This window comes from Puma concolor, chromosome D4 (genome assembly GCF_028749965.1).
Source record: "Puma concolor isolate L17-30 chromosome D4, mPumCon1.1.hap2, whole genome shotgun sequence".
In the NCBI taxonomy this organism is placed as follows: domain Eukaryota; kingdom Metazoa; phylum Chordata; class Mammalia; order Carnivora; family Felidae; genus Puma; species Puma concolor.
Window position 1 is genome coordinate 47,842,806 of NC_141679.1, and position 27,615 is coordinate 47,870,420.

At 39.1% G+C, this 27,615-nt stretch overlaps 1 long non-coding RNA gene across 3 annotated transcripts in view; it reads right to left on the minus strand.

The window, feature by feature from the left end:
- LOC147574860 (uncharacterized) overlaps nucleotides 1-27,615 on the minus strand; it is a 44,605-nt gene that overhangs the window by 3,183 nt on the left and 13,807 nt on the right. Inside the window, exons 4-5 of one of the 3 annotated variants that reach the window (XR_015243582.1) lie at nucleotides 25,019-25,110; nucleotides 16,197-16,311 (exon numbers count right to left, since the gene is read on the minus strand). This is a non-coding gene — a long non-coding RNA (uncharacterized LOC147574860). Of the gene's footprint in view, nucleotides 1-13,269; nucleotides 16,312-20,979; nucleotides 23,806-25,018; nucleotides 25,111-27,615 lie in introns of those variants that run through there. The other 2 variants (XR_015243581.1, XR_015243580.1) reach the window with 2 other exon arrangements.

Below are 27,615 nucleotides of genomic sequence, written 5' to 3' on the forward strand. Positions count from 1 at the left end.
AATATGTTTGTGATGACTGGGAAGTTAATTGTTACTGCAACATAAACCAGCCTATCCTGACTGATACAGAATACAAAGACTTTTTGATTTTACTTTGTAAAAGTTTTATCCTGATGTATCTTTAAATATCCCCTAAGATATTTCAATTAGAATTCACATACAGGCCCGTTCTGTTTATACAACATGTTCTTAGAGTACACCTATTAGAGAAAGTAAGCTGTATCTTCCCTGTTGCCTTCTTCACTTATATGCATTTCAATAAATATGTAACAGTGATAAAGAGGAGAAGAGTTTGTAGGAAAATCAGATTAATTATATCTGGGATAGCCCTGTGCTTCATCGCATTAATCAGGCAAAGATTTTTGTTGTTGTTGTTGTTTAGTTTATTTATTTATTTTGAGAGAGAGAGTGAGTATGAGTGGCAGAGGGGCAGAGAGAGAGGGAGAGAGAGACAGAATCCCAAGCAGGTTCCACTTTGTCAGCATGGGGCCCAACGTGGGGCTCAAAGTCACAAACTGTGAGATCACGACCTGAGCCGAAGTCAGACACTTAACTGACTGAGCCACCCAGGCGCTCCCAGGCAAGGATTTCTTAAACACGGATTATCAGCTCTATTTAATTATGAAACAGAAGTTTAAGACTTGGGTCTGTCAACTGAGCACTTCTTGAAGGCTGCAGTAGGAGGAGTGAAAAACCAACCGCATCAAGCAGCCCCAGGGTTGGGTCACAAGGGTCAGGACTTAATTATGTTACATACAGAGGGAACTGAAGAGTAAATCTCAAATTATCAAAAATCACAGAGACTAAATGTATTATCATGGTGAAGGTAAAGTCAGGAACAGTAGGGAAAGTGATAAAATGTAGGTAATTGCACAACTGCAGCTAAATAAAAATGCTGACCTGGTGTAGCAACAAGATGAGAAGGTATAGGCTTTTCCTGTCATGAACAGAGCAGAGAAAATGTGACTTTCTTTTATCAGGGGTCCAGGTTAAATACATAGGTATTAGGCAAACGGTGTCCTACCATTTGGACAATGCTACTCTCTTAGTATAATGGACGCGTTTCTACAGTGATTGCTTCAGATTGTCAATATCCTGGGACTTCCATGATTTCACCAGAAAAGACTGGTCTTCATCTCACATGAAAAACTGATCGCAGAGAAGCCAAAAGGAGTACAAGATTGTCCCAAAGAAGAAGGAAAAAGGAGGAGGAGGAAGAAGAAGCAGAGCAGAAGGAAGGGGAGATGGTAAAGGAAAAGAGATGAATGTCTAAAAAAAAAATTCAAAGGAAAGAAAAGCTTCATTAGTTCTGGGAAATCTGAAGACCAAATTAGGGACACTGCTGAGAGAGCCAAGGGAAAGGACCCAAATAGGGGCTGAGGCAGCCGGAAGCAGGGACGTTCAGGGTTTTGGGGGGTGCAGGCAATAAGGTCTGGCCTGGGAATAAAAAGACTGTAGGTGGTTGCATCAGGGTACCCAGAGCAGAGAAAGCTCTCTAGGAAAGATCTCCCGGCTAAGCCAGTGCCCTATTTGTCTTTCGGCTCCTAGTGTTTCACAGCCAAGAGAATGTCTGCGTGGCCCTGAGCAGTCAGGCAGGCGCCCCTTCCCACACATGGGAAGAGGTTTATTACATTGGACACACAAAGTAACCCAAGTGTCCTGAAGAGAATATGAGAAAGCACATTTAGTCTTTTCCAAAGGTGTGAAACCAATCTCTCCTTGAGAAAGGGGAAAAAAATTTTTTTTAAATAAAACAATTCATCTTCTGCTTATTCTGAGTAGGAATTTCAAATGCCATGGTTTCCAGTCAACAGTCAGTCTCATCACGAAAGAGTGCAGCCATCTTAGAGGTATACCTGAGGATTTATTCTGAAGCTGGCATAAAACACCTGATCCCGAAACAATCCCATTTGAACTAAAATTCATTTGCGGTCATAAATTGAAGAGATGCAAACAACAGAGGTGGCATTCCTCGAGCATTTTCAAACACAACAGAAGAAGAGAGTGATGGCCTCAACCCAAGCAAACTTGTCAAAATGTTGCTGGTAAGGCTTTCAGCTGCTTTCAAATGGCATCTCTCATCTGAAATATTTTTCTCAGGTTTTTTCTGTTTAATAAAATATTTTAGCATTAAAAGCCCACAAGGCATGAAGACCTATTCTTGGGGCCTTAAAGCTTATATTAAGCTTTTCCCGATGACTTCACAAATCTTTAAAACAGCAGCCATGTTTTGTCATAACGGCATCCCCACATTCGGTTTTTACTTGATTTGATTTGCGCAGTGCAAAGAGAACTGAAGTCCAAAGATGTGCCAAGTATGCTATCTGGGAATTAGATTCATCTCTATGAGCTTTGTTTCTTCATCTGCAAAACAGGTGTAGTAACACCAGTTCTACCCCATCCCTGAGTTTTTAGAGAACACAGTGAATATAACAAATTCAAGTGCTTTAAAAAGAGAGAAACACCATGGAAATGTAACGCATGTATTATTGCTGGTGTTACTATCTTTCTTTTTGATTGCAATTTATGTGGCCGAAGCTCCAATGCAAGGGCTCACAGAAGATCTGTTTCACATTCAGGCAAGTTCACAGACACCTGGAAGCCTCACACGCATCACAGAGGGCTTATAGCTGTCCAGAGAACTAAGACCTTTGAGACACTAAGAAACTCCATTATGCATAACCACTGAGGCAAAAGAGAGTGACTGGTGATGGAAAAGCTAATTTGGTGGCAATAACAGGGAGAAGGTAGGAAGCTAATCTAATCATCTTTCTAACAAGCTTTCAGATAATGCCTACTCTACTGATCCACGAACCACATTCTGAGAAAAAAAGAGAAAGAGAAAGAAAGAGACAGAGACAGAGACAGAATGCATGAAGAGTTCAGGTGGCCAAGAAATCCCAAACAGTAAACCATAGGAAGTTATCAACATACGTGCTTTCCAGAGCCTATCACATACTTCACCTTCCCAAATGAGATATTCACTCTCAAAGAACTCATGCTCTCCTTCTGTTCCTTCCGAAACTGTACATTACATCCAAATGATTTCCTACCATGCTGTGTCAATACACTGCATTGCTAAATCAGTGAAAAAAGATGTGGGGTTACATCTGTGCATAGGAAGCTATGCCTAAATCACAAACCACTACATTTATATGTGTACTGCAGCCTGACAGAAAATGTTACTAACAGGTGGGTCTGATACAGGAGCATTTCTTATTTCTTCAAAGATTTGTGACTTCTGTGTACCCAGCACTGTGCTAGGAGCTGGAAGTGCAGGAATGGACAATAAGACATGTGCCTGCCATCATGAAGGTTACAAAACAGCAGGTACTGGGTGGGGTGGAGAAGGAAATAGATAATAATGAAACATTAGCTATATTACTAGGGGGAAAAAACAAGGAGCTGAGCTAGTATCAGAGAGTACCCACTTTTTTGTTTGTTTGTTTGTTTAGAGAGAGAGAGAGAGAGAGAGAGCGCGAGCACGGTGGGTGGGGAGCAGTGAGACAAGGAGAAAGAGAATCCCAAGCAGGCTCTGTACTGCCAGCATGGATCCTGACACAAGGCTTGAACCCACAAGCAGTGAGATTCTGACCTGAGCCAAAACCAAGAGTCGGATGCTTAACCGACTGAAGCACCCAGGCACCCTGTAGCAGAGAGTACCTACTTTAAATAGAGTGGTTCTTTCTGAGCAGGTGATAGTGCCAGAGGACATGGCTAGAGAATGAGAACACGGAAAACTTTCTCAGAAAAGAGAAGGAATTTGCAAAAGTCTGAGGCAGGAAAGAGATTGGTAAATTCAAAAAACTGAAGAGAAGCCAACATGATCAGAGATACCAATAGCTTAAGCCAAGTGTAGCACAAGGGAGGATAAAAGAGTTTTCGTTCCTTACTTTAATGAACACTCCACCTACTCCATCAAACACTTTATTAGAAGAAGACAAACAGTCTCCATGCAGCTTTGTCCAAGTGAGGGAGATACATACTCATGATGTGTCACTGTAAGTTGATTTGGGAGAGGTACTGCAAGCCTTTGGAACATATAAGGAGTTGGGGTAGGTTCTTTCCAGGATATTTCTTTTTATTTGAAAAAAAATTTTTTTTTAACTTTTTTTTTTTTTTTTTTTTTGGAGACAGAGAAAGACAGAGCATGAACGGGGGAGGGGCAGAGAGAGAGGGAGACACAGAATCGGAAGCAGGCTCCAGGCTCTGAGCCATCAGCCCAGAGCCTGATGCGGGGCTCGAACTCGCAGACCCCGAGATCGTGACCTGAGCTGAAGTCGGATGCTTAACCGACTGAGCCACCCAGGCACCCCAGGATATTTCTTTTTAACATCACTATCCTCATAATATACAATTTTCTTGTGGAAAATCATTTATGTTAGCTTAAAATAATATATATTGAAACATTAGATAATTCAAATCATTCCAAAGGTTGAAATATACATTCTCCAATTCCAACACTTCTACTCCAAATGGGAATATGTGTGAAAAGTTTGCAGGAAAGGCAGGTTGTACTGGCTGATTTTTTTTTTTTTAAGTTCATTTATTTATTTGGAGAGAGACAGAGACAGCACAAGAGTGGGAGGGGCAGAGAGAGGGGAGAGAGGGAGAATTTCAAGCAGGCTCCAAGGTCAGTGTGCAGAGCCCAACACAGAGTTTGGGTTCATTTAACCTTGAGATTATGAGCCAGAGCCAAAATCAAGAGTCAGAAGTTTAACTGACTGAGCTACCCAAAGGCCCCCTGAGTGATTCTTCAATTTTGTTCAGCGTGAGACCTAGACATGCCAGCCATTCTTTTTGAATTCCTCTATCATTTCACAAGCAATCCCTTCATTAGGCAGTTTACTACCTTTTGTGTGCCAACTATCCTGTCTACATCAACAGATTATACACTGCCTGGGGGCAAAGATTCAGTATTCTTTCCCTCCAAATGACCCAAGGCAATGTTTTGAATAAATTAAGGTCCAGATAATTTGATTCATTCAGATTTATAACATATTTTCAAAATATCTCCAAGGTTCTAATACATTAAAATGTGTGATTAACTTGGAAAAAAATGTTCACTACTTTCTGTTCAAGGGAAAGTTTCAGAAGGCATTGTTTTAGAGAGAAAACGACTTCCTCACCACTTACTCTCCCCTTGAGCCTTTGGAGAAATGAGAACTAAATAATGGAGCTTCTTCCACCAGGAAATCTGATACTAAGTGAGCTCTCTTCAGATACAAGGATAAAATTATTTGATAAAATTATTAACAATAAAAATGGCTCCTCAAAATAGATTTGCCCCAAAAGATTCTCTACATATTGATTTGATTTTCAATAGGAATCATATAATTTGTGTGCCAAGTGGTGTTGAATAATCTTTATTTAATTGTTTTGGGAGGAAATGATGGAATTCATTGGTGATGGAAAGAACTCTTTTGGCCCCCATTCATTGTCAATAAATATTTACTGACTATCTACTATGTGTCAGAGAATATACCAAGGACATAGAATACACAAAAAGAAAGTGATGATCCCTTTTCCCAAGAGGCATGCACCCTAGTGGAAAAAATTGATCTACTGGTTAATTATTTCATCAATTCAACATATGTTTAGTACACACCTGTTATGCACTAGGCTTGATTCTAGACCATAAGATACAGCAGTGACTAAGACCATCAAAGCCCATCTCATGGCATTTACTTCTTAATCAAGATCTACACTGACTGTAAAGAAATAAATGAACTAGAAATTCAGATATAGAAAAGTGCCTTGAGGAAAATAAAAAAGAGTGATGTGATGGTGAATGTGGATGGAGTTGCCACTTTAGACTGAGTGAGAAGGAAAGATATCTCTGAATAGGTAATAACTGAGCTGACACCCAATGAAGCATGAAGTCAATCCAAAATTGACTAGGGTGGTTCAGTCTAAATATCAGATGGATAAGAGGGCAGAATGAAAGAAGAGAGGATATCAAGTGGTAGAAACAGCATATACAATGAAATGAACACATAAAATAATACGACATGTTCTGCAAACCACCAGTGGGAGTTGAGAGCCAACTGTGGAGTGGTGAGCCTTGCATGTCAGGTGAAGAAGTTATATGGTAGGTGATGGGAAGCTTCTGACCCAAGGGTTTTTACGATGACCCTGTCTCATGCCTTGTCAGCCTATCTCCTGGTTTCTGAGATGGCTATAGGTAGGTTGATCAATTCCTGATGCTAATCTCCCATCTGCTTTCTTCCCTAATATTATGTAACATGTATATCTTCAAATGAGCACTTTTGCACTAAACTCTAACTCTCTGCTTCTATATTCATTTTTGCCATTAGATTGTGAATTCCTTAAGGTTAGGGACAATGACCATTTGATTTGGCATGGCCAGAATCTGGGACAACATTAGGTACATAATATGAGCTCAACAAATTTTAACAGGAAGTTGACAGATAAATAGACAAGTGGCTGAAAGTACATACTATCTTTGAATTAGTCTCTAGGACTGAAATCAAGATATTAGCATTATAGCATGAGCAAATAGCATTAAGATGAGGTTCACAACAGTTGTTTCTCAGATATTTTCCTGGGAGTGTCTGATGTCTTTTAAGTCCACAGGTTTAGGATTAGTTGCTCAGCTCCACTCAGTCTTGTGATGCTGCCTCCCTTTGAGTTTTCTCACTAGTTTTTGACCAAGCTCACTGTTGGTTTTCTCTAGCCTGACCATTAGCTCCCTCTAGAGGAAAGTGAGGAATTACTACTTAACTCTAATCATCATGTCTATTTTTATCTTTTACAGAGGCTGATCAGAGCATCTCTGGCAACAATTCAATGACTGGTTTGATTCCATGGACCATCCTTCAGGAGGGATCATTTCTCAGTCTGTGATGAACACATCAGTGTGTTACATACAGATTGCTTGTCATCCCTCAAAGTGCCCCTCTTTTGCAGATTATTCTGATGAGAGAGAGGTAGAGGCAGAGAGAGAGGGAAAAGGAGAGAAATAGAGACAAACAAGGATGGAGGGAGGAAGGAAGGGAAGAATGGATAAATGGACAGAAGGATGAGTAAAGGAAAAAAAGAGAATGTGTTACCCTGTTCAGAAGACATATTTATTCATATGTTCACATGTTCATATTTAGAAATTACTGCACGTGACAATGTTATATAATCTGTATGTGGCAAGGTTTCTAGATCATGGGTCTGGGGAATAAACCCATAGCAAATTTGGATATGCCATGTAGGCTACATCTGGACAGACCGGCATGGAAGCAAAGATGGTGCAATGAACTTCAGAAAAGATGCAATACTTGAAAAAGTGGACAGCAGTTCCTAAAGTTCAGACTCCAAATTAGTCTTGAGTAGTGGCTACTCTTTATTTCTGATAGGAACTGGATGGAAGAATTCTAGATAGGAAAGGAATATACTCTCAGGAGAGAGATAATTAGGTACCAATCTATTTGTGGAATATTCGTTGGAGGTTGAAAGTAAGGAAAGATTTGGGGTGCGACCTTGAACAGTGTTTAACAAAACCGTCTCTGTGTTTCTGCTCAGCCCCCAGGAACTTCTGATGGACTCCCAGGGAAATAAAAGACTGAATAAGATGAAAAATCTGTATAATATGTGCAACTTAGAAATATGAGAGGTCAAAGCCATTCTGCTTGTAGCTTAATGGCCTGGTTGAACATTGAAGAAAAGAAGTATCAGCTTCATCAGGTAAAAACAATATGAGGATAAGAGAGGCATGTAGGAGGCGGTCAATAAAATTTAATTTCCTTTCTCCCTCCTTCTCTGCCTCATCGCCATTCTAGAGGCAGGAATAACCACAAACACCTGCACGTAAGCATGCATGTGTACACACACACACGCACAACATGCTCGTGCACGCACGCGCTCACACACATACACACACACACACACCTCAGGAACAAGATCCTGAAATGACCAACTGTTGCATCTTTGGCCTCATTGATGCAAACCTGACCAGTGGTGGCCTCTTCTTGACTGCTTCTCCTAAATAAAATTTATTTTGGCCAACTGAATATGTGAATGAAAGAAATAATGAATAAATGGGCAATTCAGTGAATTTCTATCTATTCAAATCTATACTTGATACCCTAAGACATCTTATACATTCAATCCTCAGCATGCCTACAGAAGGGAATTCTTCTCTCCCTTTGTACACGAGGAAACTGAAGCTTACAGAAAGTAAAGAGCTTGCTTAGGATCCTAACATGGGAACTAAAGAGTTGAGATTTACATCCAAGTGATATATTTTAAGTCCATTTTCTTTTCCTATACAAAAAGCCTCAAGTTATAGCTGAATTCACTCAGCCACAGTATCAATCCTAGTCATTAAAATAAAAATTTGGTTGCAAGAGGTGCCAGGGACTTTTGCATAGGTAACCTGAGATCCATTCCCAAATACCTGAACACCCACTGTCTCACATTCCTTGAATCTAGGAAGGGCCGGAAACCTGACTTTTAGCCAAATGATTTGTAAGCTGAAGTTTGCTGGAGTACCCAGAAAATTATGCTTTATGATAAAAGAAGCATATATCTCTAACACTACGCCTGCCCCTCTACGTCCTTCAGGAATACAGGCATGATGTCTGGAGCAGCAGCAGCCATATTGATATGATCAGGAAAATTACAGAGATGCTGCCCTTGACACCAAGCTGCTCAAACAAGAGTAGCCACCTGTATTCTGACTCCTTGATGTGTGAGAAAACCAAACTACTTGTTTAGGTACTCTTAGACCTTATTCTTGTACTTACAGGTAAAAACAACAACTGATGCAGGAGAATGTCTAAAGCACTCTCTAAAGTATCCAGATTAGTGAGCCAACAGAGTAGAACAACTCTAATTTTATAATGATAAATATCTATCCGTACATGAAAACCATATTTTCAAAGTCATAATTTCCTGCTCTGAAAAAAAAAATCAAATATCATCCATGTTCAGTTGATCCTAAACTCTGAAGAATATGAATGACAAAAGAAAATTTTTATGAAAATTGAATTAAGATAAAGACAGTTACTCTGATTTTTCTAAACAGCATCTAACACATAGTTGATGCTCAATAAGGCTGAGTGGTTAAATTATGTACCTTATTAGCAACACATCTCAGTACTATCATTTGGAAAAGTTCTTTCTCTCACAAATCAATATTATGAAGAATAAGGCAGCAGGTGGAGGATGTAAAAATGAATCATTTTTCAATAACTTCTTTCAGTGTGGAAGACTTCAGATGTCTAGACATATTTTGCTATTGAATCCCACACTGATATTTCAGGAGTTGTTTCTCCCCATCGCATACAAAATTACTCTAATTATAGCCAAGCATTTTGCTCACCCGCTGTCTATCCTGAGCCAAGAGTAAAGTCCGTCTGTGCCCCTTCCGGTAGCTCCAGCCGTGGCATCTGGCACCCACCTCAGTCATCAGGTATGGGTTGAGAATTAGGATGTTTTCTCTACAATTTGACGATGAACAATTTGACGATGAAAATACAACATTATTTTTAGAATTGAGTGGAAAAGTTATAAATTTCCCACACGGCATGTCATTGAAAGTTTAATCTATTACTTAGTAATAAAAACGTGGAGAATAACAAGTAACAAAGCTTTGACTTAAAAATTAGTATTTCGGGAGACAATAATTTGGAAGCACTTTCATGTTCTCATGGTTTCTTGATCATTTGCAGGTTATCAGGTATCCCATGATTTGTAGACTTACATTCATGTCTTATTTGAGAAGTTTTCAGAAAGATAAGCCCAGCAGGGTAAGAAAGCTCAGATGTATAATCGTGGCAGGGACACACCCTGATCTGAGAAGAGAAAAGGGAACAAAGAAAGAACAAAGGGCACTAGGAGACCGACTTGCCTGGATGGCTGGATAGTGACAGTTACCTGGGTACAACCAGTAATAATGGCTCAGATCAAATGATTTCTGAAAATTATTTCAAAGGATATTTGATAGAGCTCGTGAGATATTCCCAAACACACAAGCTCATTCTTCTGATATGTGTGAGGAGATAATGCTCATTAACAAAAAGGGAGGAATTAGATTTTTAAAGTTTCTAACAGGTCACAACATTGCTATGGAACACCCAGTATCATGTCACCGCTCTCCACCTCACTGCATTTAACTTACTCTCGGTCCATACTTGCAATTACTTCCCATAAGGTGAGAACTCTAGTCTGGGTTGTTTGTAGGTGAAGAGGCAGTCTTATCTTTTCCATGTTGCCTCATGGGATTAGGCAATTAGATACTTTGACTTGTTCAAGCGGTATTTGATGACAGCCTCTGATCCCTCCTTCCCCAACCAAATCATTGCTTAACTCTCTTTTAAGACAATGTTATTTCAGAGGACTCTGTTGGCAAACAAGGTGGCATTTTATTGTGCAACTGCATTTAAATCCAGCCTAGTCCACACTGGCTTTCCCGAAGAGAAGGTTTTCTGGAATAATGGACAGTGTTCAGGACTGGGTGTCACATGCCATGGATCTAAATCCTAGCTCTGAAATTACCAGGGGTATGAGTATAGGGAAAGTACTTAACCTCTTTTAAAAAAAAATTTTTTTTTTCAATGTTTAGTTTTGAGAGGGAGACAGGCAGAGTATTGAGCCCAGGAGGGACAGAGAGAGAGGCTCCAGGCTCTCAGCTTTCAGCAAAGAGCCCGGCACGGGGCTCGAATCCATGAACCACAAGATCATGACCTGAGCCAAAGTCGGACACTTAAACAACTGAGCCACCCAGGCGCCCCCAAAGTACTTAGCCTCCTTGACCCTCAGTCTCTCATTTAAAACTGGGGTCTGGATACCTGACTCACAGGACCCTTAAAAGGCAGAATGAGATGATTGGCTGGAAAGGGCCTGGCTTCTAGTGGGGCCCAAAAGAAACTTTCACTGGATCTGAACTCTTTAGCTTTCCAGAAATATGGAATCAAAAACTAGGAACCCAGTAACTTCCTGGCATCCAGGGTGCCCTGCGTGAGAATGCAGATTCTTTTATGTTTATATACACATTGCTACACCTAAAAAATGCCACACATCCACCTAACAGAACAGGAATGACTGGCAGATAGCACTGACCTTCTCCCAGGAAATCACAGATTTTCAAAACAAGCACTTTTTAAAATTACATAAGTATGCAGTACGAATCAGAAAAGAGGCTGTCTTTAGTTGTTTGATCAACATTTCATTTTCTGTAGCTTCCACCTTCTTACTGCTGGCCTGCTATCTCCCTCAATAGGAGAAGAAGGCTACTGGGATATTTGTTACAATTGTCTGCTTAAGGTTCTTTGGCAGATCACATGTTTTACTTAATTAAATAATGTCCCAATTAATTGATTTGTTTGTAGACATTCTTAATTTAGTAAATGCTGAGCAGAATGCTAAAAATACCATTATATTTCTGACAGAGGCACCACTAAAGTCTGATAATTGATAGCTTTGCTGTTTTTTCTGATGGCCTGAAAAGCTTTTAAAGCTAAATTCTGTAATCATGTTCATCTTTGGAAATTAGTTTTGTGAAACCACACATTTAGTTCTTGCTGAGAAATCTCATTTTACTCATTTTAACATAATTTATAATGCATAAACTAAATTAGCTTTTGTAGCTAAGCCAGCACATTTTTCTTTAATTTTTATCTCATCCTAATATATTTTTGACCTTGAAAACTGTAATGTCTGTTGGATATTGAAGCCTCTGAACAAAGAAAATCATTTCCATTCCATCACTATGGTTACACTTTCTTCGCTCTCCAGCACTGAACAGCGCTGAAAGTGTTGAATCTGGATTCCTCAGGAGGGCAAGGGGAACCTCACGTAATATCATTTAGTTCTGATTAAATAAACACATATACCTAATGGAACCCCGGAAAGTAGCAAATTACTCCACTCTGTTTACCTTGCATGTGATACGACTAATGGCGAGGGGCAATATATCACCCAGAGTTAACTCGCTGCAGGTTCTGTTGTGTGTGGTTTCTCCCGAGGCAGCCATACATACACATTCGTCTCAAAAACACAGTCAAAATGCCAAGCAGCTCCTAACACCTCCGGTCCTCCCGAAGTCAAAGCGGTTTCATCCCTTCCTAACAACAGAGAACTTCAAGCGTGAATCATACGGTTCCCTGTCCACCAGAGACATGTTTCAAACGAGCTGGCGACATGTCTCCCATCCTGCTAAAATGGCTCTGGCTGCCCTACAAAAGCAAGAGAAGGAAGTGGTCATTCAAACAAATGCTATCCTTGCTGCCTCTGATATAAAAAAAAAAAACAAAAACAACTCTTTACAGAGGGCACCATTTGGTAAAATGTTGCTTGAATTTCTTTTCTTACACAGCTGGTTCACAATGTTAACTACGGTAGGTTTTCTGTTTTTTCTTCTCCTCAGCAGTTCATGCATCAAAGGCATCTTGCAGAGAAGTGTTGGCAAGAGTCAGTATCTTCAAGTGGCCCTAAGTGCTTAAAAGAGTATATCCAATCAGTGTTGTGGCAAATGAAATCCATGTAAGCTGAGATGGAATGTCTCATTCCTAAAATTCTTATGCAAACACATTTCCAACTACCTTGATTGGGTTGTGCAAAAGCAATGCATAGCTATTAATTTCCGCAGCAAATGATTTTCCAAAGTGGGGTAGGGCAGGAAACTCTTGGCAATATGCTAGAGCCCAGGTAGAAGAGAAATCTGCATCTTTAATAGCTTTTGGGTACAGGGACCACACGGTAATCACCCCTGTGGCCTGGCACAGGGCCTGCCCACACTGAACGTGCCATAAATAGTAGTGGTGTGGAAGAATAGGTAGATGGATGAAAAGCTCACTGTTTTATAAGATTTAAAGATTCTTTGATGGTGGGACATGACACGCTGGCACTCGGAGAGATGAGAGGCAGAACTCTTTGTAACTTAGGGTTCCAAATGAGAGAAGGCTGTCAGGCAGGGTCAAACAGGGGGTTCCACCCAGGACAAGGTAACAGCAAGCTGGGGCTAGAGGGAGCAGCTTATGGATGGCAAATGGAACGCAGCTCCGTCCAGGCGTCCTGTACTCCCTGCGGGTTGGCTAATTCGAACAGTTCCGGAGGCTCTAGGTCACAGGGACTGGTGGTCTGGCACCCGGGCCCCTGGGTAATTAATTAAGGCTAGTGCATAATGGCGTAGGGGCCTCAGAGTGTGAGAACCTGAGGAGGGAAGTGATTGAGGTACAGACTTCATAAAGCTGCTCAAGAATGGGGCATGCCTGTAACCAGGGCCTCAAAACTGGATCAACTTTTTTTTTTTTTTTTTTTTTAGAAAACTCTTATACGCAGCTGTCCATGAAGGAGAGAATCCAGTCGAAATTTAGGAAAGCATCACATGTCATTTAAAGGCAACTAAAATATCAATAAAGTATCACAGGGAGTGTTTAACAAAAGCGAACCTAACCCCTACTTGTGCTGACTATAAACATAATTACAAAATAGTTTATCAGAAGTCTCTTGGCAGGATTATCAAGTTTTTATAACTTAGTTTTGGTGGGTAAAAGACCAAAAAACTTTTTGAAAAAGCAACTCACAAACACTTTGCATATTTTAATAGCCTCAAATGTTTTCCTATGATGTGTTGGGGTTAATTGTGTACTTGGGCTGGCTAGGACATCTATATTTTTATTTTTATCTAAAAAATTTTTTTTAATGTTTATTTATTCTTGAGACAGAGAGAGAGAGAGAGAGAGACAGACAGACAGACAGACAAAGTGCAAGCTGGGGAGGGGGAGAGAAAGACGGAGACACAAAACCTGAAACAGGCTCCAGGCTCTGAGCTGTCAGCACAGAGCCAGACGTGGGGCACGAACCCACGAACCATGGGACCATGACTTGAGCAGAAGTCAGACACTCAACCGACTGAGCCACCCAGGAGCCCCTCTATATTTTTAAAAGCAAAGTAGCTGGGACTGTCCAAGTTCAGGAAGGGCTGCCATCATATAGCATACTGTGTCAGAGGCGGAAATCAAAAGCTAGCTGTGACAGAGCAAGAATGCCCCACAGATGTCCCCACCCTAATCCCCAGGGAGTATGCTACCTGACGAGGGAAATTACTTGACAAGGGAAATTAAGGCTGCAGCTGGAATTAAGATTGCTAATCAAGTGACTTTAAAATAGATTACCCAGGTGGGCCCAGTGGAATCACAAGGGTAAGTAAAAGCAGTCCAGGGAGACAGAAAGGGAAGTCAAAGTGATGAGAAGGGAGGAGGGCTTCACCCACCAAGCAGGCTTCGGAGAGGGAAATGGGGAAGGGCCAAGACCTAAGGAGTGTGGTCGGCCTCTAGATGCTGAAAAGGCAAGGGAACGCTTTCTCCCATGGAGCCTTCAGAAAGGAGTGGTGCCCTGCAGCTGACCTGGTGTTAGACCCACGACACTTAATAATGCACTTCTGACCTACAGAACTATATGATAATGCATTGGTGGATCTTGAAACCACTACATTTGTGACAGTTTTTTACAGCGGCAAATATGAAACTAATGACCAAACTTCCAAAGCATAAAATTATTGCTGCTTTCTTCCCAGATTTTCTTCACCCAAAGTTTTGCTTAACGTGGAGGCAAACACTCAATGACTTGTCCAGGTTCAGCCGATGTTTTGGTTGAAACATTTGCGTGTCTAATATATAATTCATGACAACCTCATTCTGAAAGCATTTTCTGTTAATGTATCCTCCTTCATTCTCAAATATCAACTCTCTTTGAATATTTATATTTAAAAATAAAATCTAAACCTATTTTGGTTTTGTAGAAGGTGACACTGGACCAGAAGAAACTTGCTTCTCAGACCACAGTGCCTACTTTGTGGACTTCAAATGCCCAATAACAGTCAAGGAAGAAAGCCACACATCCTGCTATTAACGTAATTATTTTACTTTCCTTCTTCATATTCATTCTTGTATACTCAAAAGAATACATTTCATACTAACCCCCTTTGTTAGACGTGGAAGATATCAGAAATTATACCATGTTTTGAATGGAACACACTGACTGAACAGTAAAGCCAAAGTGGTTTCAAGGTCAAAGAGTTTGACAGGACAGGACAGTGGCTAGAAAAATGCAAGGTGGCTGAGTTGTGGTAGCAGGGATCCTTCATGGGCAGGCATTATTCTAAGCTGCTTATCACGTCTTTGGGTAAATATCAAGAGGTGCATAATCTAGAGAGCAGATCACGAAGTACAGGGTGAGATCAAGGCGAATGTCAACCCCAGCTTCACTCCCGAGTACCAGTGGGCAGTTTTCACGTAACCTCCCTGTGTTTTTGTGTGACCTCTCTCTCTTTTTGTGCGACCTTCCTCTGTTTCAACAGCTAAATCAAAATGCTTCTGTCTCTTGCAGGGATATACTATTCCCTTTACTTCCCATTTGTTTCCCTTAATGGAGTTTTGATTTTTTGATCTATCTCTTCTGCTTTTTTCTTTTCTGAGTTCAGAAAGCCTGAGTATCTGATTTCCCTCTCCTTTTTCTCTCTTATCTTTCCAATCTAGTTTTTAAATGTCACTTTTAGTCAAGGGTCTTTCTGTTTTTATACCGGGCTTGTCTTATTTCCCCTTTCTGTGAGAGGAAAGTTCTTTAAAAATTCACTTTGTAACTGTCGTTTACTTTTATTGTTGTTGTTTTTAATAACAAAACTTTGTATCTCAGAAGAAGTAGTGATAATAAAATGTCCAGAGGCAAATTTACTTCCTCTGTCAGCATCTTTTCATTGAATGCCACCTTACTTCATGATAAACTTCAGGGAGGAAAAAGATGAATAAGGCAGCCATTACCCTCAAGAAATTCACCCACTAGTAAAGAAGAAAACAACCCTATTACAGAAAATAACTCAAGGAATGTGATGACCGACTCCTGAAGGACTTGAGGTATATACACTCCTCATACAAGAGCATTGTATGCTCTTCCCCTCCTTTCTTATCATCATTCTGGAACACTCAGAATAGTGCATCTCAGCCCCAAATCCCTGTAGCTGCAACACAACCTAAGAGAAAGGTAACTAAGCAGGCATCCACTCCACTGCTGTCCCACAAGTACCCGAACTTCAAAAACATCAACAGAAGGAACAGGGAGAGGCACCTGGCTGGCTCAGATGGTGGAAGATATGACTCTTTATGTTAGGGTTGTTGAGTTTGAGCCCCAAGTTGAGTGTGGAGACTGCTTAAAAATAAAATCTTAAAGAAAAGGGGGGAAGGCACCTGGGAGGCTCAGTCGGTTAAGCGTCCAACTCTTGATCTCAGCTTGAGCTAAGTCTTGATCTCAGGGTCTTGAGTTCAAGCCCTTCATTGGGCTCAGCGCTGGGCGTGAAGCCTACTGTGGAAAAAAAGAAAAGAGGAGAGTACTAAAGCACACTAAGTACTCTTCAAGACCATTCTTGGTACACTCACAGTGCTAAAACATCCTTTGAAGTCACTGAAAATTGGCTCAGGAAAGGGACAAAAGAGGTTGAAACATGGCAACAAATGAATTCTAACCACCTGGAACATTCAATTAATAAAGAAACTTATTTTCACACTGGAAAAAAATGTTTCTAAGCAATTCTCAGAGAATCTTAATCTATACACTTATTCTCATCCCTAAGGCTTTTCTTCCCTTCATATATTTTTTTCCTTTCTCCTAATCCTCTCAAGGCCATCTTCAGTCACTAACTGGTGCTGATTCTACCTTAGAGATGTCTAAATCTATCCCCTCCTTTTAATTGCTAAGTACAGTTTCCTTTGATGGCTATAATATGTCTTTTCATTCTCTTGTTGGTGGCCATTTGGGTTGTTTCAGTTTGGGGCCATTAATAGAGTGGCAATGAATATTCATATAAAAGGCTTCTTGTGGACATATGTCCAATATGTGGACATATTTATCTTGGTAAAATACTTAGGAGTGCAATTATTTGGTTATAAGGTAGAAACATGTTTTATTTTATAAGAAATTGCCAGTTTCCAAGTTGGTTGTACCAGTTGTACTCTTACCAGTGATGTGAGAGACTCTAATTGCTTCACATCCCAGCCAACATTTAGTGTTGTCAGCCTTTTTAAATTTAAGCCATCATATAAATATAGTGATATTTTAATACTAATTTGCATTCCCCAATAACCAATAATGTATAATTTTTCAAGTGTTTATTGGTCATTTATATATCTTCCTTTACAAAGTGTCTAGTTTGCCTATTTGTTATTGGTCTCTCTTCTCACTGTTGAATTGAAGGTGTTCTTTACATACTCTACATACAAGTCCTTTGCCATATACTTGTATAGTATTATGAGTATTTGTTCCCACAATAACCTATTCACTTTCTTAATGAATACTCTTAGTGAACAGAAGTTCATGATTTTGAATAACAATGTATCAATTCTTTCCTTTATGATTATTATTTTCCAAGAAGACTTTACCTATCTCAGGGTTATGAAGATATTCCATTATATAGTGTTAGAAACTTCGTACTTTCAGCTTTTGTGTCAGGTCCACAACCCATCTTTTTTTTTTTTTTTTTTTTTTTTAACGTTTATCTATTTTGAGAGAGAGAAAGGGAGAGGGAGAGAGAGAGGGAGGGAGGGCAGGGTAGGGAGGAGGGGTTGAGAGAGAGAGAGAGAATGAGCAGGGGAGGGGCAGAGAGAAGGGGAGAGAGGAGAATCCCAAGCAGGCTCCATGCTCAGTGTAAAGCCCGATGTGGGGCTTGATCTCACAACTGTGAGATCATGACCTGAGCCAAAATTAAGAGTAGGATGCTTAACTTACTGAGCCACCCAGGCACCCTCCACAACCCATCTTGAAATAATTTTTGAGTGAAATGCGAAGTTAGGGCTGAGTTGGTTTGGAGGTTTTTGTCCTCCTCGCTGTGAATATCCAGTGATTGAGCATCATTTCTTGAAAAGAATTTCTTTTTTCCCACTGAATATAGCTTTGACTCTTGTGTTAAAAATCACATTGACTATATAACTAATTGTCTATTTCCAAACTCTCTATTCTGTTTCATCAAGCTTAAAGATCTATTGTTAGTCACTATCACAATGACCACACTTACTTCATTAGTGTAACTTCATGGTGTGTCCTGAAATCAGCTAGTATATATCTTTTAATTTGTTTCTCCTCTTCAAGATTTTTTTTTTAAACTGTTCTAGGTAGGTCCTTTGCATTTCCAAGTAACCTTAGAATTAACTTGCCAATTTTTAGAAGAAAAAAGCCTTGGGATTTTGAGATTGCATTGAAAATCTATAGATAAATTTTGGAAATTTTACATCTTACATTAAATTTATATTGACATATTCCTCCAATCCATGAAAATTGTTTATTTATTCCCTTATGTAGATCTTTAGTTGTCCTCAGTAGTATTTTTTAGTTTTCAATGAGGAGTTCTTGGGTATATTTATTTAATGTTTTGAAGCTAGTGCAAGCAATGGGTTTTTAAAATTCAATCTTCAAATTGTGTTGCTGTTACATAGAAATGCAATTAATTTTTGTATATCAACACTGTATCCTGTGGCCTTACTAAATTCATATGTTGGTTCTAGGATCTTTTTTGATAAATCTCATAAAATTTTCTATGTATACATTTATACTGCCATTTTTCCTTTTGTATGTTTTTTATTTTTGCTTTACTACACTAGCCACTACTTGGAGCACAATGTTGAATAGAAGTAGCCTTCTTTGTCTTGTTCCAATATCATATGGAAAACATCCAGTATTTCACCATTAATTTGCTGCAGGTGTTGTTGGATTGATAGACTCCCTGCTATTCCTACTATGCTGAAAGTTTTTATCATAAGAAGTGTTAAATTTTGTATTTTTTCTGCGTTTTAGCTAATCACATAATTTTTCTTTTTAATCTGTTAATGTGATATTGTACCTTAATTGATTTCATTAATTTTATTAAATTGATTCAATTAATTGATTTTCAAATGTTGAAACAATATTGCATTCACTTGGACAAATCCCACTTTGTCAAATATACTATCTGATTATATATTTCTAAATTCAGTTATTCTAAATTCAAATATATTTATATTTTAATTTTAGAGAAAGAGAGTGTGCGAGCAGGGAAGAACGGGAGAGGGAGACAGAGAATCTTAAGTGGAGCCTGACATGGGGATTCTACCCTAGAACCCTGGGGTCATGACCTGAGCTGAAATCAAGAGTTGGTTGCTCAACCAAGTGAGCCACCCAAACACCCTTAAGTTATAAATTTAACTTATTTACATTCAACACAGTTATAATGTTATTAAGTTTTTTAATTTCAGGGCATAGTCATTCATAGCATTTTTCTTCCTCATCATTAATGTCTACATCATCTATAGTGATGGCCCCTTTTATATTTATGGTATTGATAGTTTGAAATTCCTACTTTCTATTAAAAATTTTATCAGTATAGCTGGGACAACTCTTCCCAAGTAGGACTGCATAAAAGAATTAAGCCCTAATGCTCTAAAGCATCTATTGTATAATATGAAATAAACTTTTTTCTACTGATCTAAAATGTATTGGCTGTGTAACTTAGAATAGAGAAAATAGACAATCTAATACTATTAAGTCTAATTCTCTTGCAGAACCCCAGCTGAGAAAGATCAATTCTCAATTTTATTCATCTTTTCTGATAATCAATTTTTTATTTCATTGATTTGTTTTATTGTCTGTTCATTTTAGGTTTCATCAATTTCTATTCCTTATTATTTCCTTCCCTCTGTTCACTTTGGGTATAATTTCCTTTACTTCTTCTATCTTCCTAAGGTACAAATATATATAGTTGATTTAAAATCATTCTTCTTTCTAAGATTTGCCATTATAAATTTCCATCTAAACAATGTTTTCCCTGTACCCCACAAACTTCGATACTTTATGTTTTTATTACCATTTACTAAAATAGTCCTTAATTATCTTTGTAATTTTTTATTTGGTGAATGTATTATTTAGAAGTGTGTTTCTTATTCTAAATATTTGAGAACTGTGTCAATATTTTGTTATTGATTTCTAATTTAATTTTTTGACAGAAAATATGCTCTAAAAGATTTCAATAATGTTAAATTTGTGAACACATTTTAATGGTTCAGCAAATAGTCTCTCTTGATAAATATCCTATGTACACTTCAAAAGAAAATGTCCTAAATTGTTGAATAGTGTGCTATAATTATCTATTGGGTCAAGTTGGCTGATAGCAGTGTTTAAATCTATATCTTCAGAGTTTCTAGTCTATTTGTCAAATCAGTTACTGAGAAAAGTGTTAAAATGTCCAACTCTGATACTGGATGTGTCTATTTTTGCTTTTAGTCCTATCACTTTTTGACTTACACGTTTTGAGGCTCTGTCACAGTTGCATTCACATTTAAGATTGTTTTGTCTTCTTGATGAATAATAATTAATTCATTATTTATATCATTATGAAACAGTCCTTTTTATCTCTGGTAATACTCTTTTCCTTGAACTCTACTTTGTCTATCCTTGATGTAATTATTGCATCTTTATCATGATCAATGGGTTTTTTTTCTCTTTTAACCGTCTATGTCTTTATGTTTAAAATACAACTCATATGGGGTCCCTGGGTGGCTCAGTTGGTTAAGCGTCCTACTTTGGCTCAGGTCGTGATCTCACAGTTTGTGAGTTCAAGCCCTGCATGGGGTTCTGTGCTGACAGCTCAGAGCCTGGAGCCTGCTTTGGATTCTGTGTCTCCTTCTCTCTCTGCCCCTCCCCCACTTGTGCTCAGTCTCTCTCTCTCTCTCTCAAAAATAATAATAAACATTAAAAAATTAAAATGCATCTCATGTAACTTATTGGAATGGCTGAAGTAAAATAACAGTGACAACACTAAATACTGACAAAGACTCAGTAAAACTGGATCACTCATATACTGCTAGCGGATTATAAAATGATAAAGCTACTCTGGAAAAGAGTTTCTTACAAAACTAAACATTGTGATTACCATAGAACTCAGCAGTTGTACTGTTGGGCATTTATCCCAGAGAAGTGAAAACTTATGTCCGTACAAAAAAACCTGTCCACATATGTACATAGATTTATTTGTAATAGCCAAAAAGTGGGGACAATCCAGAGGCCCTTCGATGGATGAGCAGTGAAACAAACAATGATACATCCACATTATAGACTATTACTCAGTAATAAAAGGAACAAATTATCAATACATGCAACAACTTGAATGTATCTCCAGGGAATTAAATCAAGTGCAAAAAGCAAATCCCCAAAGGTTGACTACTATGTAATTTAATTTATTACATTCTTGCGATGAAAAAATCATAGAAATAGAGAACAGATTAGTGGTTGCTAGGGGTTAGGGATCGGGCACTGGAAGGGAGGTGGGTGTGGCAAAAGAAAAAAAAAAGAGCAACAGATTGGCTGATTTCAAGATCTGTGCTTATTTCTGGGTCTGTTGCTATTGACTCATTTTTCTCCTACTAAGTGTCACATTTTCCTACTTCCTTGCATATCTTCTCATATATTATGTATACTCAATTATGGATTCTATGCTGTTATAGAAGTCTGAATTTTAAGACTATTGTATTTTGTTATGGCATTTAATTTATTGACAGATCAGCTTTATTCTATCAGGGTTTGGTTTTAAGCTTTTTTAATGATGAATCTAGAGTAGCCCTACTCTTCAGTTATACATTTTGAGGGGTCTCAACTGAATGCCCAGGGTGTTTATGAGGTCCCTCCATGTTGGATGGTGTAACTCCATCTTCCTGTACTATGCAACCTCCAAGATTCTGCTCAGTTCAGTTATCCAATAGCTATTTTCTGCCTCATCTTACTGAATCTTGATCTATGCATACCCAGCTTTCTATTCACCCCAAAACTCAAGGAGACCCTGATGCAGATTTCTGAAGCCATCTTATGTATCTGTCTACTCCTCAGTACCCTGATCTGTAACTTCCTGCTACATCAGCAGCCCCAAACTCTACTCTCTCCTGCCTCTAGTCAGTGATACCACTGCTCAAAAAGAAACAAACACACTTTTTAAAAAAATTGGGCTCAACTTGTTTTCATTTGGGCTTCACTTATTTGAGCTGAGGTTTGGATGGTGGCCCCAGGCAGAAAGCTGTAGTAAAATATGGTGTTTTCCCTATCTCAAGCATCGCAGTCCTGTGCTATCTGTTGTCCAACGTCTGAAAACAGTTTATTCATACGCTTTGCCCAGTTTTACAGTTCTTCAGAGAAGAAAGGCTAAGTCCCATAACCGTTTTTCCACAATGGCTGCCACTGCATCTACACTTAAACATAATTCTTTGTCATGAAAGCTCCATGAAATAAATACTTTTAAATCACTTTCTGGCTAAGAAGAAAGACCAAACTTAGATAAGTTAAACATTTTCTGTTATTCCTTAAGCCCCTCACGGGTAAAAGCAAAATTTATTCATTCTGTTCTTCATTGTGCTTTATGCGGTCCTTGGTACACAACAGATGCTGAATAAATAAACTAACATTTTCAACATTACACATATGGAAAACCTAAATCTCCGAGAAGACAAGTGGGGAAAGAGGAAGAAACTAATATTGGTTAAGTGCTTGGATTTGCAAACTACAGATCACAGGCCCAGAGTGACCCACAGGTCTTTTTTAAATAAAGTTTTATTGGAACACAGCCACACTCATTCTTTTACATATTGTCTCTGGCTGCTTTCATGCTATGATGACTAACTTGAGTAGTTAGGCCTGCACAGCCTAAAATATTTACTATCTGGTCCTGGGCAGAAGTCTGCCAACCCCTGATTTAGTGTATGTTATATGCCAGGCAATCTGCTCAGCACTGTTACATACTTTTCACCTCATTAAAATTCCCAGCCATGTTGTGAAATAATAAATAACGCCATTATCCAGATGTGGACTCTGAGACCCAGAAAGGTAACGTGTCCCAGGTTTTATGGCTCGTGAGTGGCAGAGCACAAATTTGAATTCTGACTTGTCAGACTCTGACACCTATGCTTTTTTTACTTCTAACAGTCAGAGAACCTCGCATAGATATGGAAAATGCTAAACGGGAGGGCCCTTTTTGTGATTTGCATATCATCACATATGGGCAAGTAGAACTCATGCTAAAGTAAGCTGAAGAGCTGGCTTTATATCCTATAATAAAAATAGTTAATACCATTACTAGAAGAAGTGTTTTATATGTCAACCCCTGTACTGATTAAAAATTATGTGCATGTGGGGTGTGTGATATATACACATCACATGCACATATATAGGTGTATGTATATATATATATATATATGGATATATATATATGGATATAAGTATATGTGTGTATACATACATATAATTTTATTTTATTTCTTCATATTTTGTGAGGCTATTTTAGGTACAGGAAGAAATGCCTAGAAAGTTTATATTACAAGACGGTAACTAGTAAATCAAGCGTTCAACCTGATTTTCCCAACTCACTAATGCTCTGTGTACACCTGCTTTCCATTCTTTCTCAACTCTTCCCTAGGTTTTCATGACTTCAAATGCCCATCCCAGGGCATGAGGGAGAATGTCGCACAGGTCCCCTCTGGTCACACAAAGTACCAAAGCCCCTCTTGCCAATGGCTCTTCTGGGCTTCCTTGGCAGTCTTCCAGCCCTCACTCGCAGCCCTGTCAAGATGTGATGCGTTTCTTTCCTCTCTCTTTTTAAGTGCTTGAAGCTCTGAGCCATCATCATTTAATTTTAAATTATCTTCTGATTTCCTACGTGGGCCGAGAATGAGAGTAGTCTGGGGAAAAACGGTAGTGACAATAAACGAGAAGGGAAGCATTTGTGAAAATCTTTTTCTTCTTTTCAAGAAGAGTTGTAATAGTGTTTTGTATCAACATGACTCCTGCCTTCAGCTGTAACAAAGTTAGAGAAAATGTTGGTGCTATAAATTGAGAGTTCAGGAGGTAACTCTATTGACCCAGTCTTTTCAATGGGATTGGTATTATAGGTTTCCCGCATAGAAACCAGTGTAGAAATATTTCTAAAGTAATTTCATCTTTGCCAGTAGCCCTTTCCTCCCTCCTTATGTCTCTTCTCTTTCCCAAGGTGTCCCTAAGTTCTTCGATCTCCTGGCGTCTCCTGTTCATGCTCTCCTTCCAAACCTCCATAACTTCCTGTGGTGCCTGAGATCAAATCACTCAGGGGGCAAAGATAGGGACATAACTTACCATTTGCTAAATTGGGTTTTCTTATAACTGGTTCAAAAGAGAGCTCTCTCATAATAGACCAATAAATGTTATACAGACACAAAGAATGTTAAATCTACATGACAACTAAGGGTCTGATGAAATATGGATGCCATGTCTACAGACCATTTTTGGGGAGGATTTTTGTTCATGTAAAGATAAAGGGATACAGGTCAGAGTTACCGTCATGGGTGCTCTGAGTAGGTTGTTTTATTTTTAGAGATGTTCCAAAGGTAAGAAATGGCAGTGGAGTAAGCATGTAAAACCTGAATGCAAATGTGACATCTTCTGTAGCCAGCCAGAAAATTCAAGGTGCTTTAAGACTGTGCAGTCATTCGTCCAGTAATAGACACCACACTACATTCTATCCCAAAGGGATCAGGATTGGGCTTGACAGCCTAAGGGAGACTGAAGAGTAAAAAAATCACAGCAAAGGAGAAGAGAACCACTAAGTGGGACAATAGTCCCACAGGGGCTAGGAAAACTGGCCACCATTTCAACTACACCCTCACCAAAAGTTTTTAATTGAGTCTATTGAGAATATTCCTTTTTCCTTGTGGGGATACATCCTTGATTTTATAATAACAGTTAACAAGAACAGTTGAGTTCATTTTAGAACCAACAGCTGGAACACACCAGTTCCATAAAGCAAAAGCTGTCTTTCCAATTTAAGTCATCATGTAGAAGCTTCTACCATGCCCTTTGGATTATGCCTATCCTCAATCAGCTCACTTCCTTCCAGCCTGCCCATTTCCGTAAACGCCATCTTTCCTGCCATCCAAACCTTAACTTGGCTTCCCCTTTCTCCTTCATTTCCTGACATCTAACCCATTGGGGGATGCTGGCCTTACCGACAGCACCAGTAGCTGATCAGAGTTACCCTGAGAAGCAGCAACTGTCAAAGACGTTTCCAACATCATCAGTAAATAGTCACTTGACCTTCACCATTTCTCTGCTCTCTGCTTCAAGTGCCTTTGAAAGAGTTAGGGAAAAAAAAAAGATTAAATGAGTGCACTGCAGGTTACCTGGCTTGGGTTGTTGGGTCTGAGTTGGACAAAGGGAAAGAAATGAGACTGGAACTTGAGACTTACATGGGCTGGGCTTTGTCCTAACTAAAAAGGCCTAAAAAAGCAATGGAATCCTTGTAAGATGTTAATGGAGGACAAGAATGGAGTCAATTGGCAGAGCGTGTTTAAGTTGGTGACCGAAAAACAGTAAGGCCTTCCCAGCCTTGTACTCCACTGAATTCAGACTGATAAACAGATTACGCTGTTTTTGTAACTTAATTTGCATAGCCAAGACCCAAGCTCAGGCTAGTGAAGAAAACATAGTTTTTGGAATCACAGAAGCCCAGTTTCAAACCTCTGTCACTTAATACCTGGGTGAACTGGATTACACCACATCTCGAGTATGTTTTTGCATCTATAAAGTGACAACAGCATCCACCTACAGCATCATGAGAATGACTAAGGATGATGTGTAGCAGGTGACTACCACAATACTGGACATGATAAACATTCAACAAATCATTCTATTGTCATATTTGATTATCTATATAATGTCCGTCTCTCTCATTTCCATCAATTCAAATGCTATGGCTCTTCTTCATGTTCCGCCTCTTTATGGATCCATCCCCAACTATATATGAGTTTCCTTCAAGTATTTGAAAGTGATTGTCAGAAAAAAAAAAAAAAAAGTGGACATTCTGTACAGCTCCTACAGGGCAATTTTATATAGAAATAAATAAAAAGAAACCGATTCTAGTTCAGCATCTGAAATAGGTTTCCAACAATTTAAGCTAATCAATAACAGATTAGAAATAGTGAACTCATCTCCACAAACGGGGATGCTGCTGAATGCTGCCACATAACAGCATACGTAAGATTTAGTAGCTGATAGATGGAGGTTTAAATCCCGAGCCCACCACGTCCTGGCAGCAGGACCCTGGCCAAGTTGTGTACTGTCTCTACATCTGTTCCTTTAGTGTGAAAACTGGTCTTAATAATACCTATGGTGCCAGGGTTGTTCCGAAGATTAAATGTCATAGGAACCTCCACCACCAAAACAAAACACAATCTCAGCCTCCTTGGGGACCACGGTAACAAAGATAAGGACAGAGACCTGCTGGACTCATAAAACCTTAGGAAGGTGGAGAGGCCTCACAGTACCTGCCAATGATCACAGAAGCTGGCAAGACAAGAGCCAAAGCCCAGACCAGAGAACGGTATCTTGACACAACCTTTTAAAGACAAAAACCTCTTCCTACACTTGCAAAGATTTCATGGTATCCTCAAACAGTAGCCCTCACTGTGATAATATCCCACATCCAATGACGGGAGAGCAGGGGCACTTTCCAGAGGGAATGCGCTGACATTATGCAAATGGCACTTTGCTTCCTTTCCAGATGTTCCAAAAAGTTCCAGGTAGATTCAGGTGCTGTGTACCAATTATTTGGAACAATTGCACTCTCTACAATTTCTCTAATAAATACGTCAATTTTACCAACCCCCTACATATTTTCCCACCTTTACTGAGATACAATTGACATCTAACACTGTGTAAGTTTAAGGTATATAATGTGTTGACTTGACACACTTGTATACACTGTAAAGTAATTACCACCATATTGTTGCTAACACCTGCCTCATGTCACCTAATTATTCTTTTTTTGTGGTGAGAACATTTAAAATCTACTATTTTAGTAACTTTCAAGTAAATAACAGAGTATTATTGCCTATAAGCACTATCCTGTACATTAAACCCCAGAATGTATTCGTATTTTTTTAAGTTTATTTATTTATTTTTTTGAGAGGGGGAAGGAGAGGGAAAGGGAGAGGGAGAGAGAGAATCTCAAGCAGGTTCCATGCCCTAAGTGGGGCTCAGTCTCATGAACCGTGAGATCATGACCTGAACTGAAATCAAGAGTCACTGCTTAACCGACTGAGCCACCCAGACACCCCAGAATTCACCCGTCTTATAACTGGAAGTTGGTACTGTTTGACCAACATCTCCACTTTTCCCTATACCACTCCCATCCCAGCCCCTGGTAACTACTATTCTAGTCACTGTTTCTATGAGTTCAGCTTTTTTTAGGTTCCACATACACAGTATTTGTCTTTACCTGATTGATTTCATTTACCATAATGCCCTCAAGGTCCATCCATGTTGTCACAAATGGCAGAATGTACTTCCTTCTCACAGCTCAACAATATTCTATATACTATTAGGCTGTTTGCATATTTTTGCTATTGTGACTAATATGCTGCAGTGAACTTGGGGTGCAGATATCTCTTCTAAATCCTGCTTTCCTTTCCGTTGGATCTATACCCACAAGTGGAATTTCCGGGTCACATGGTAAGTTTATTTTTAATTTCCTGAGAAACACCTATACTGTTTTCCATAGCGGCTGCACCAATTTACATCCCCACTGATGGTGCACAGGGTTTTTTCCCCTCCACCTTCTCACCAATATTTGTT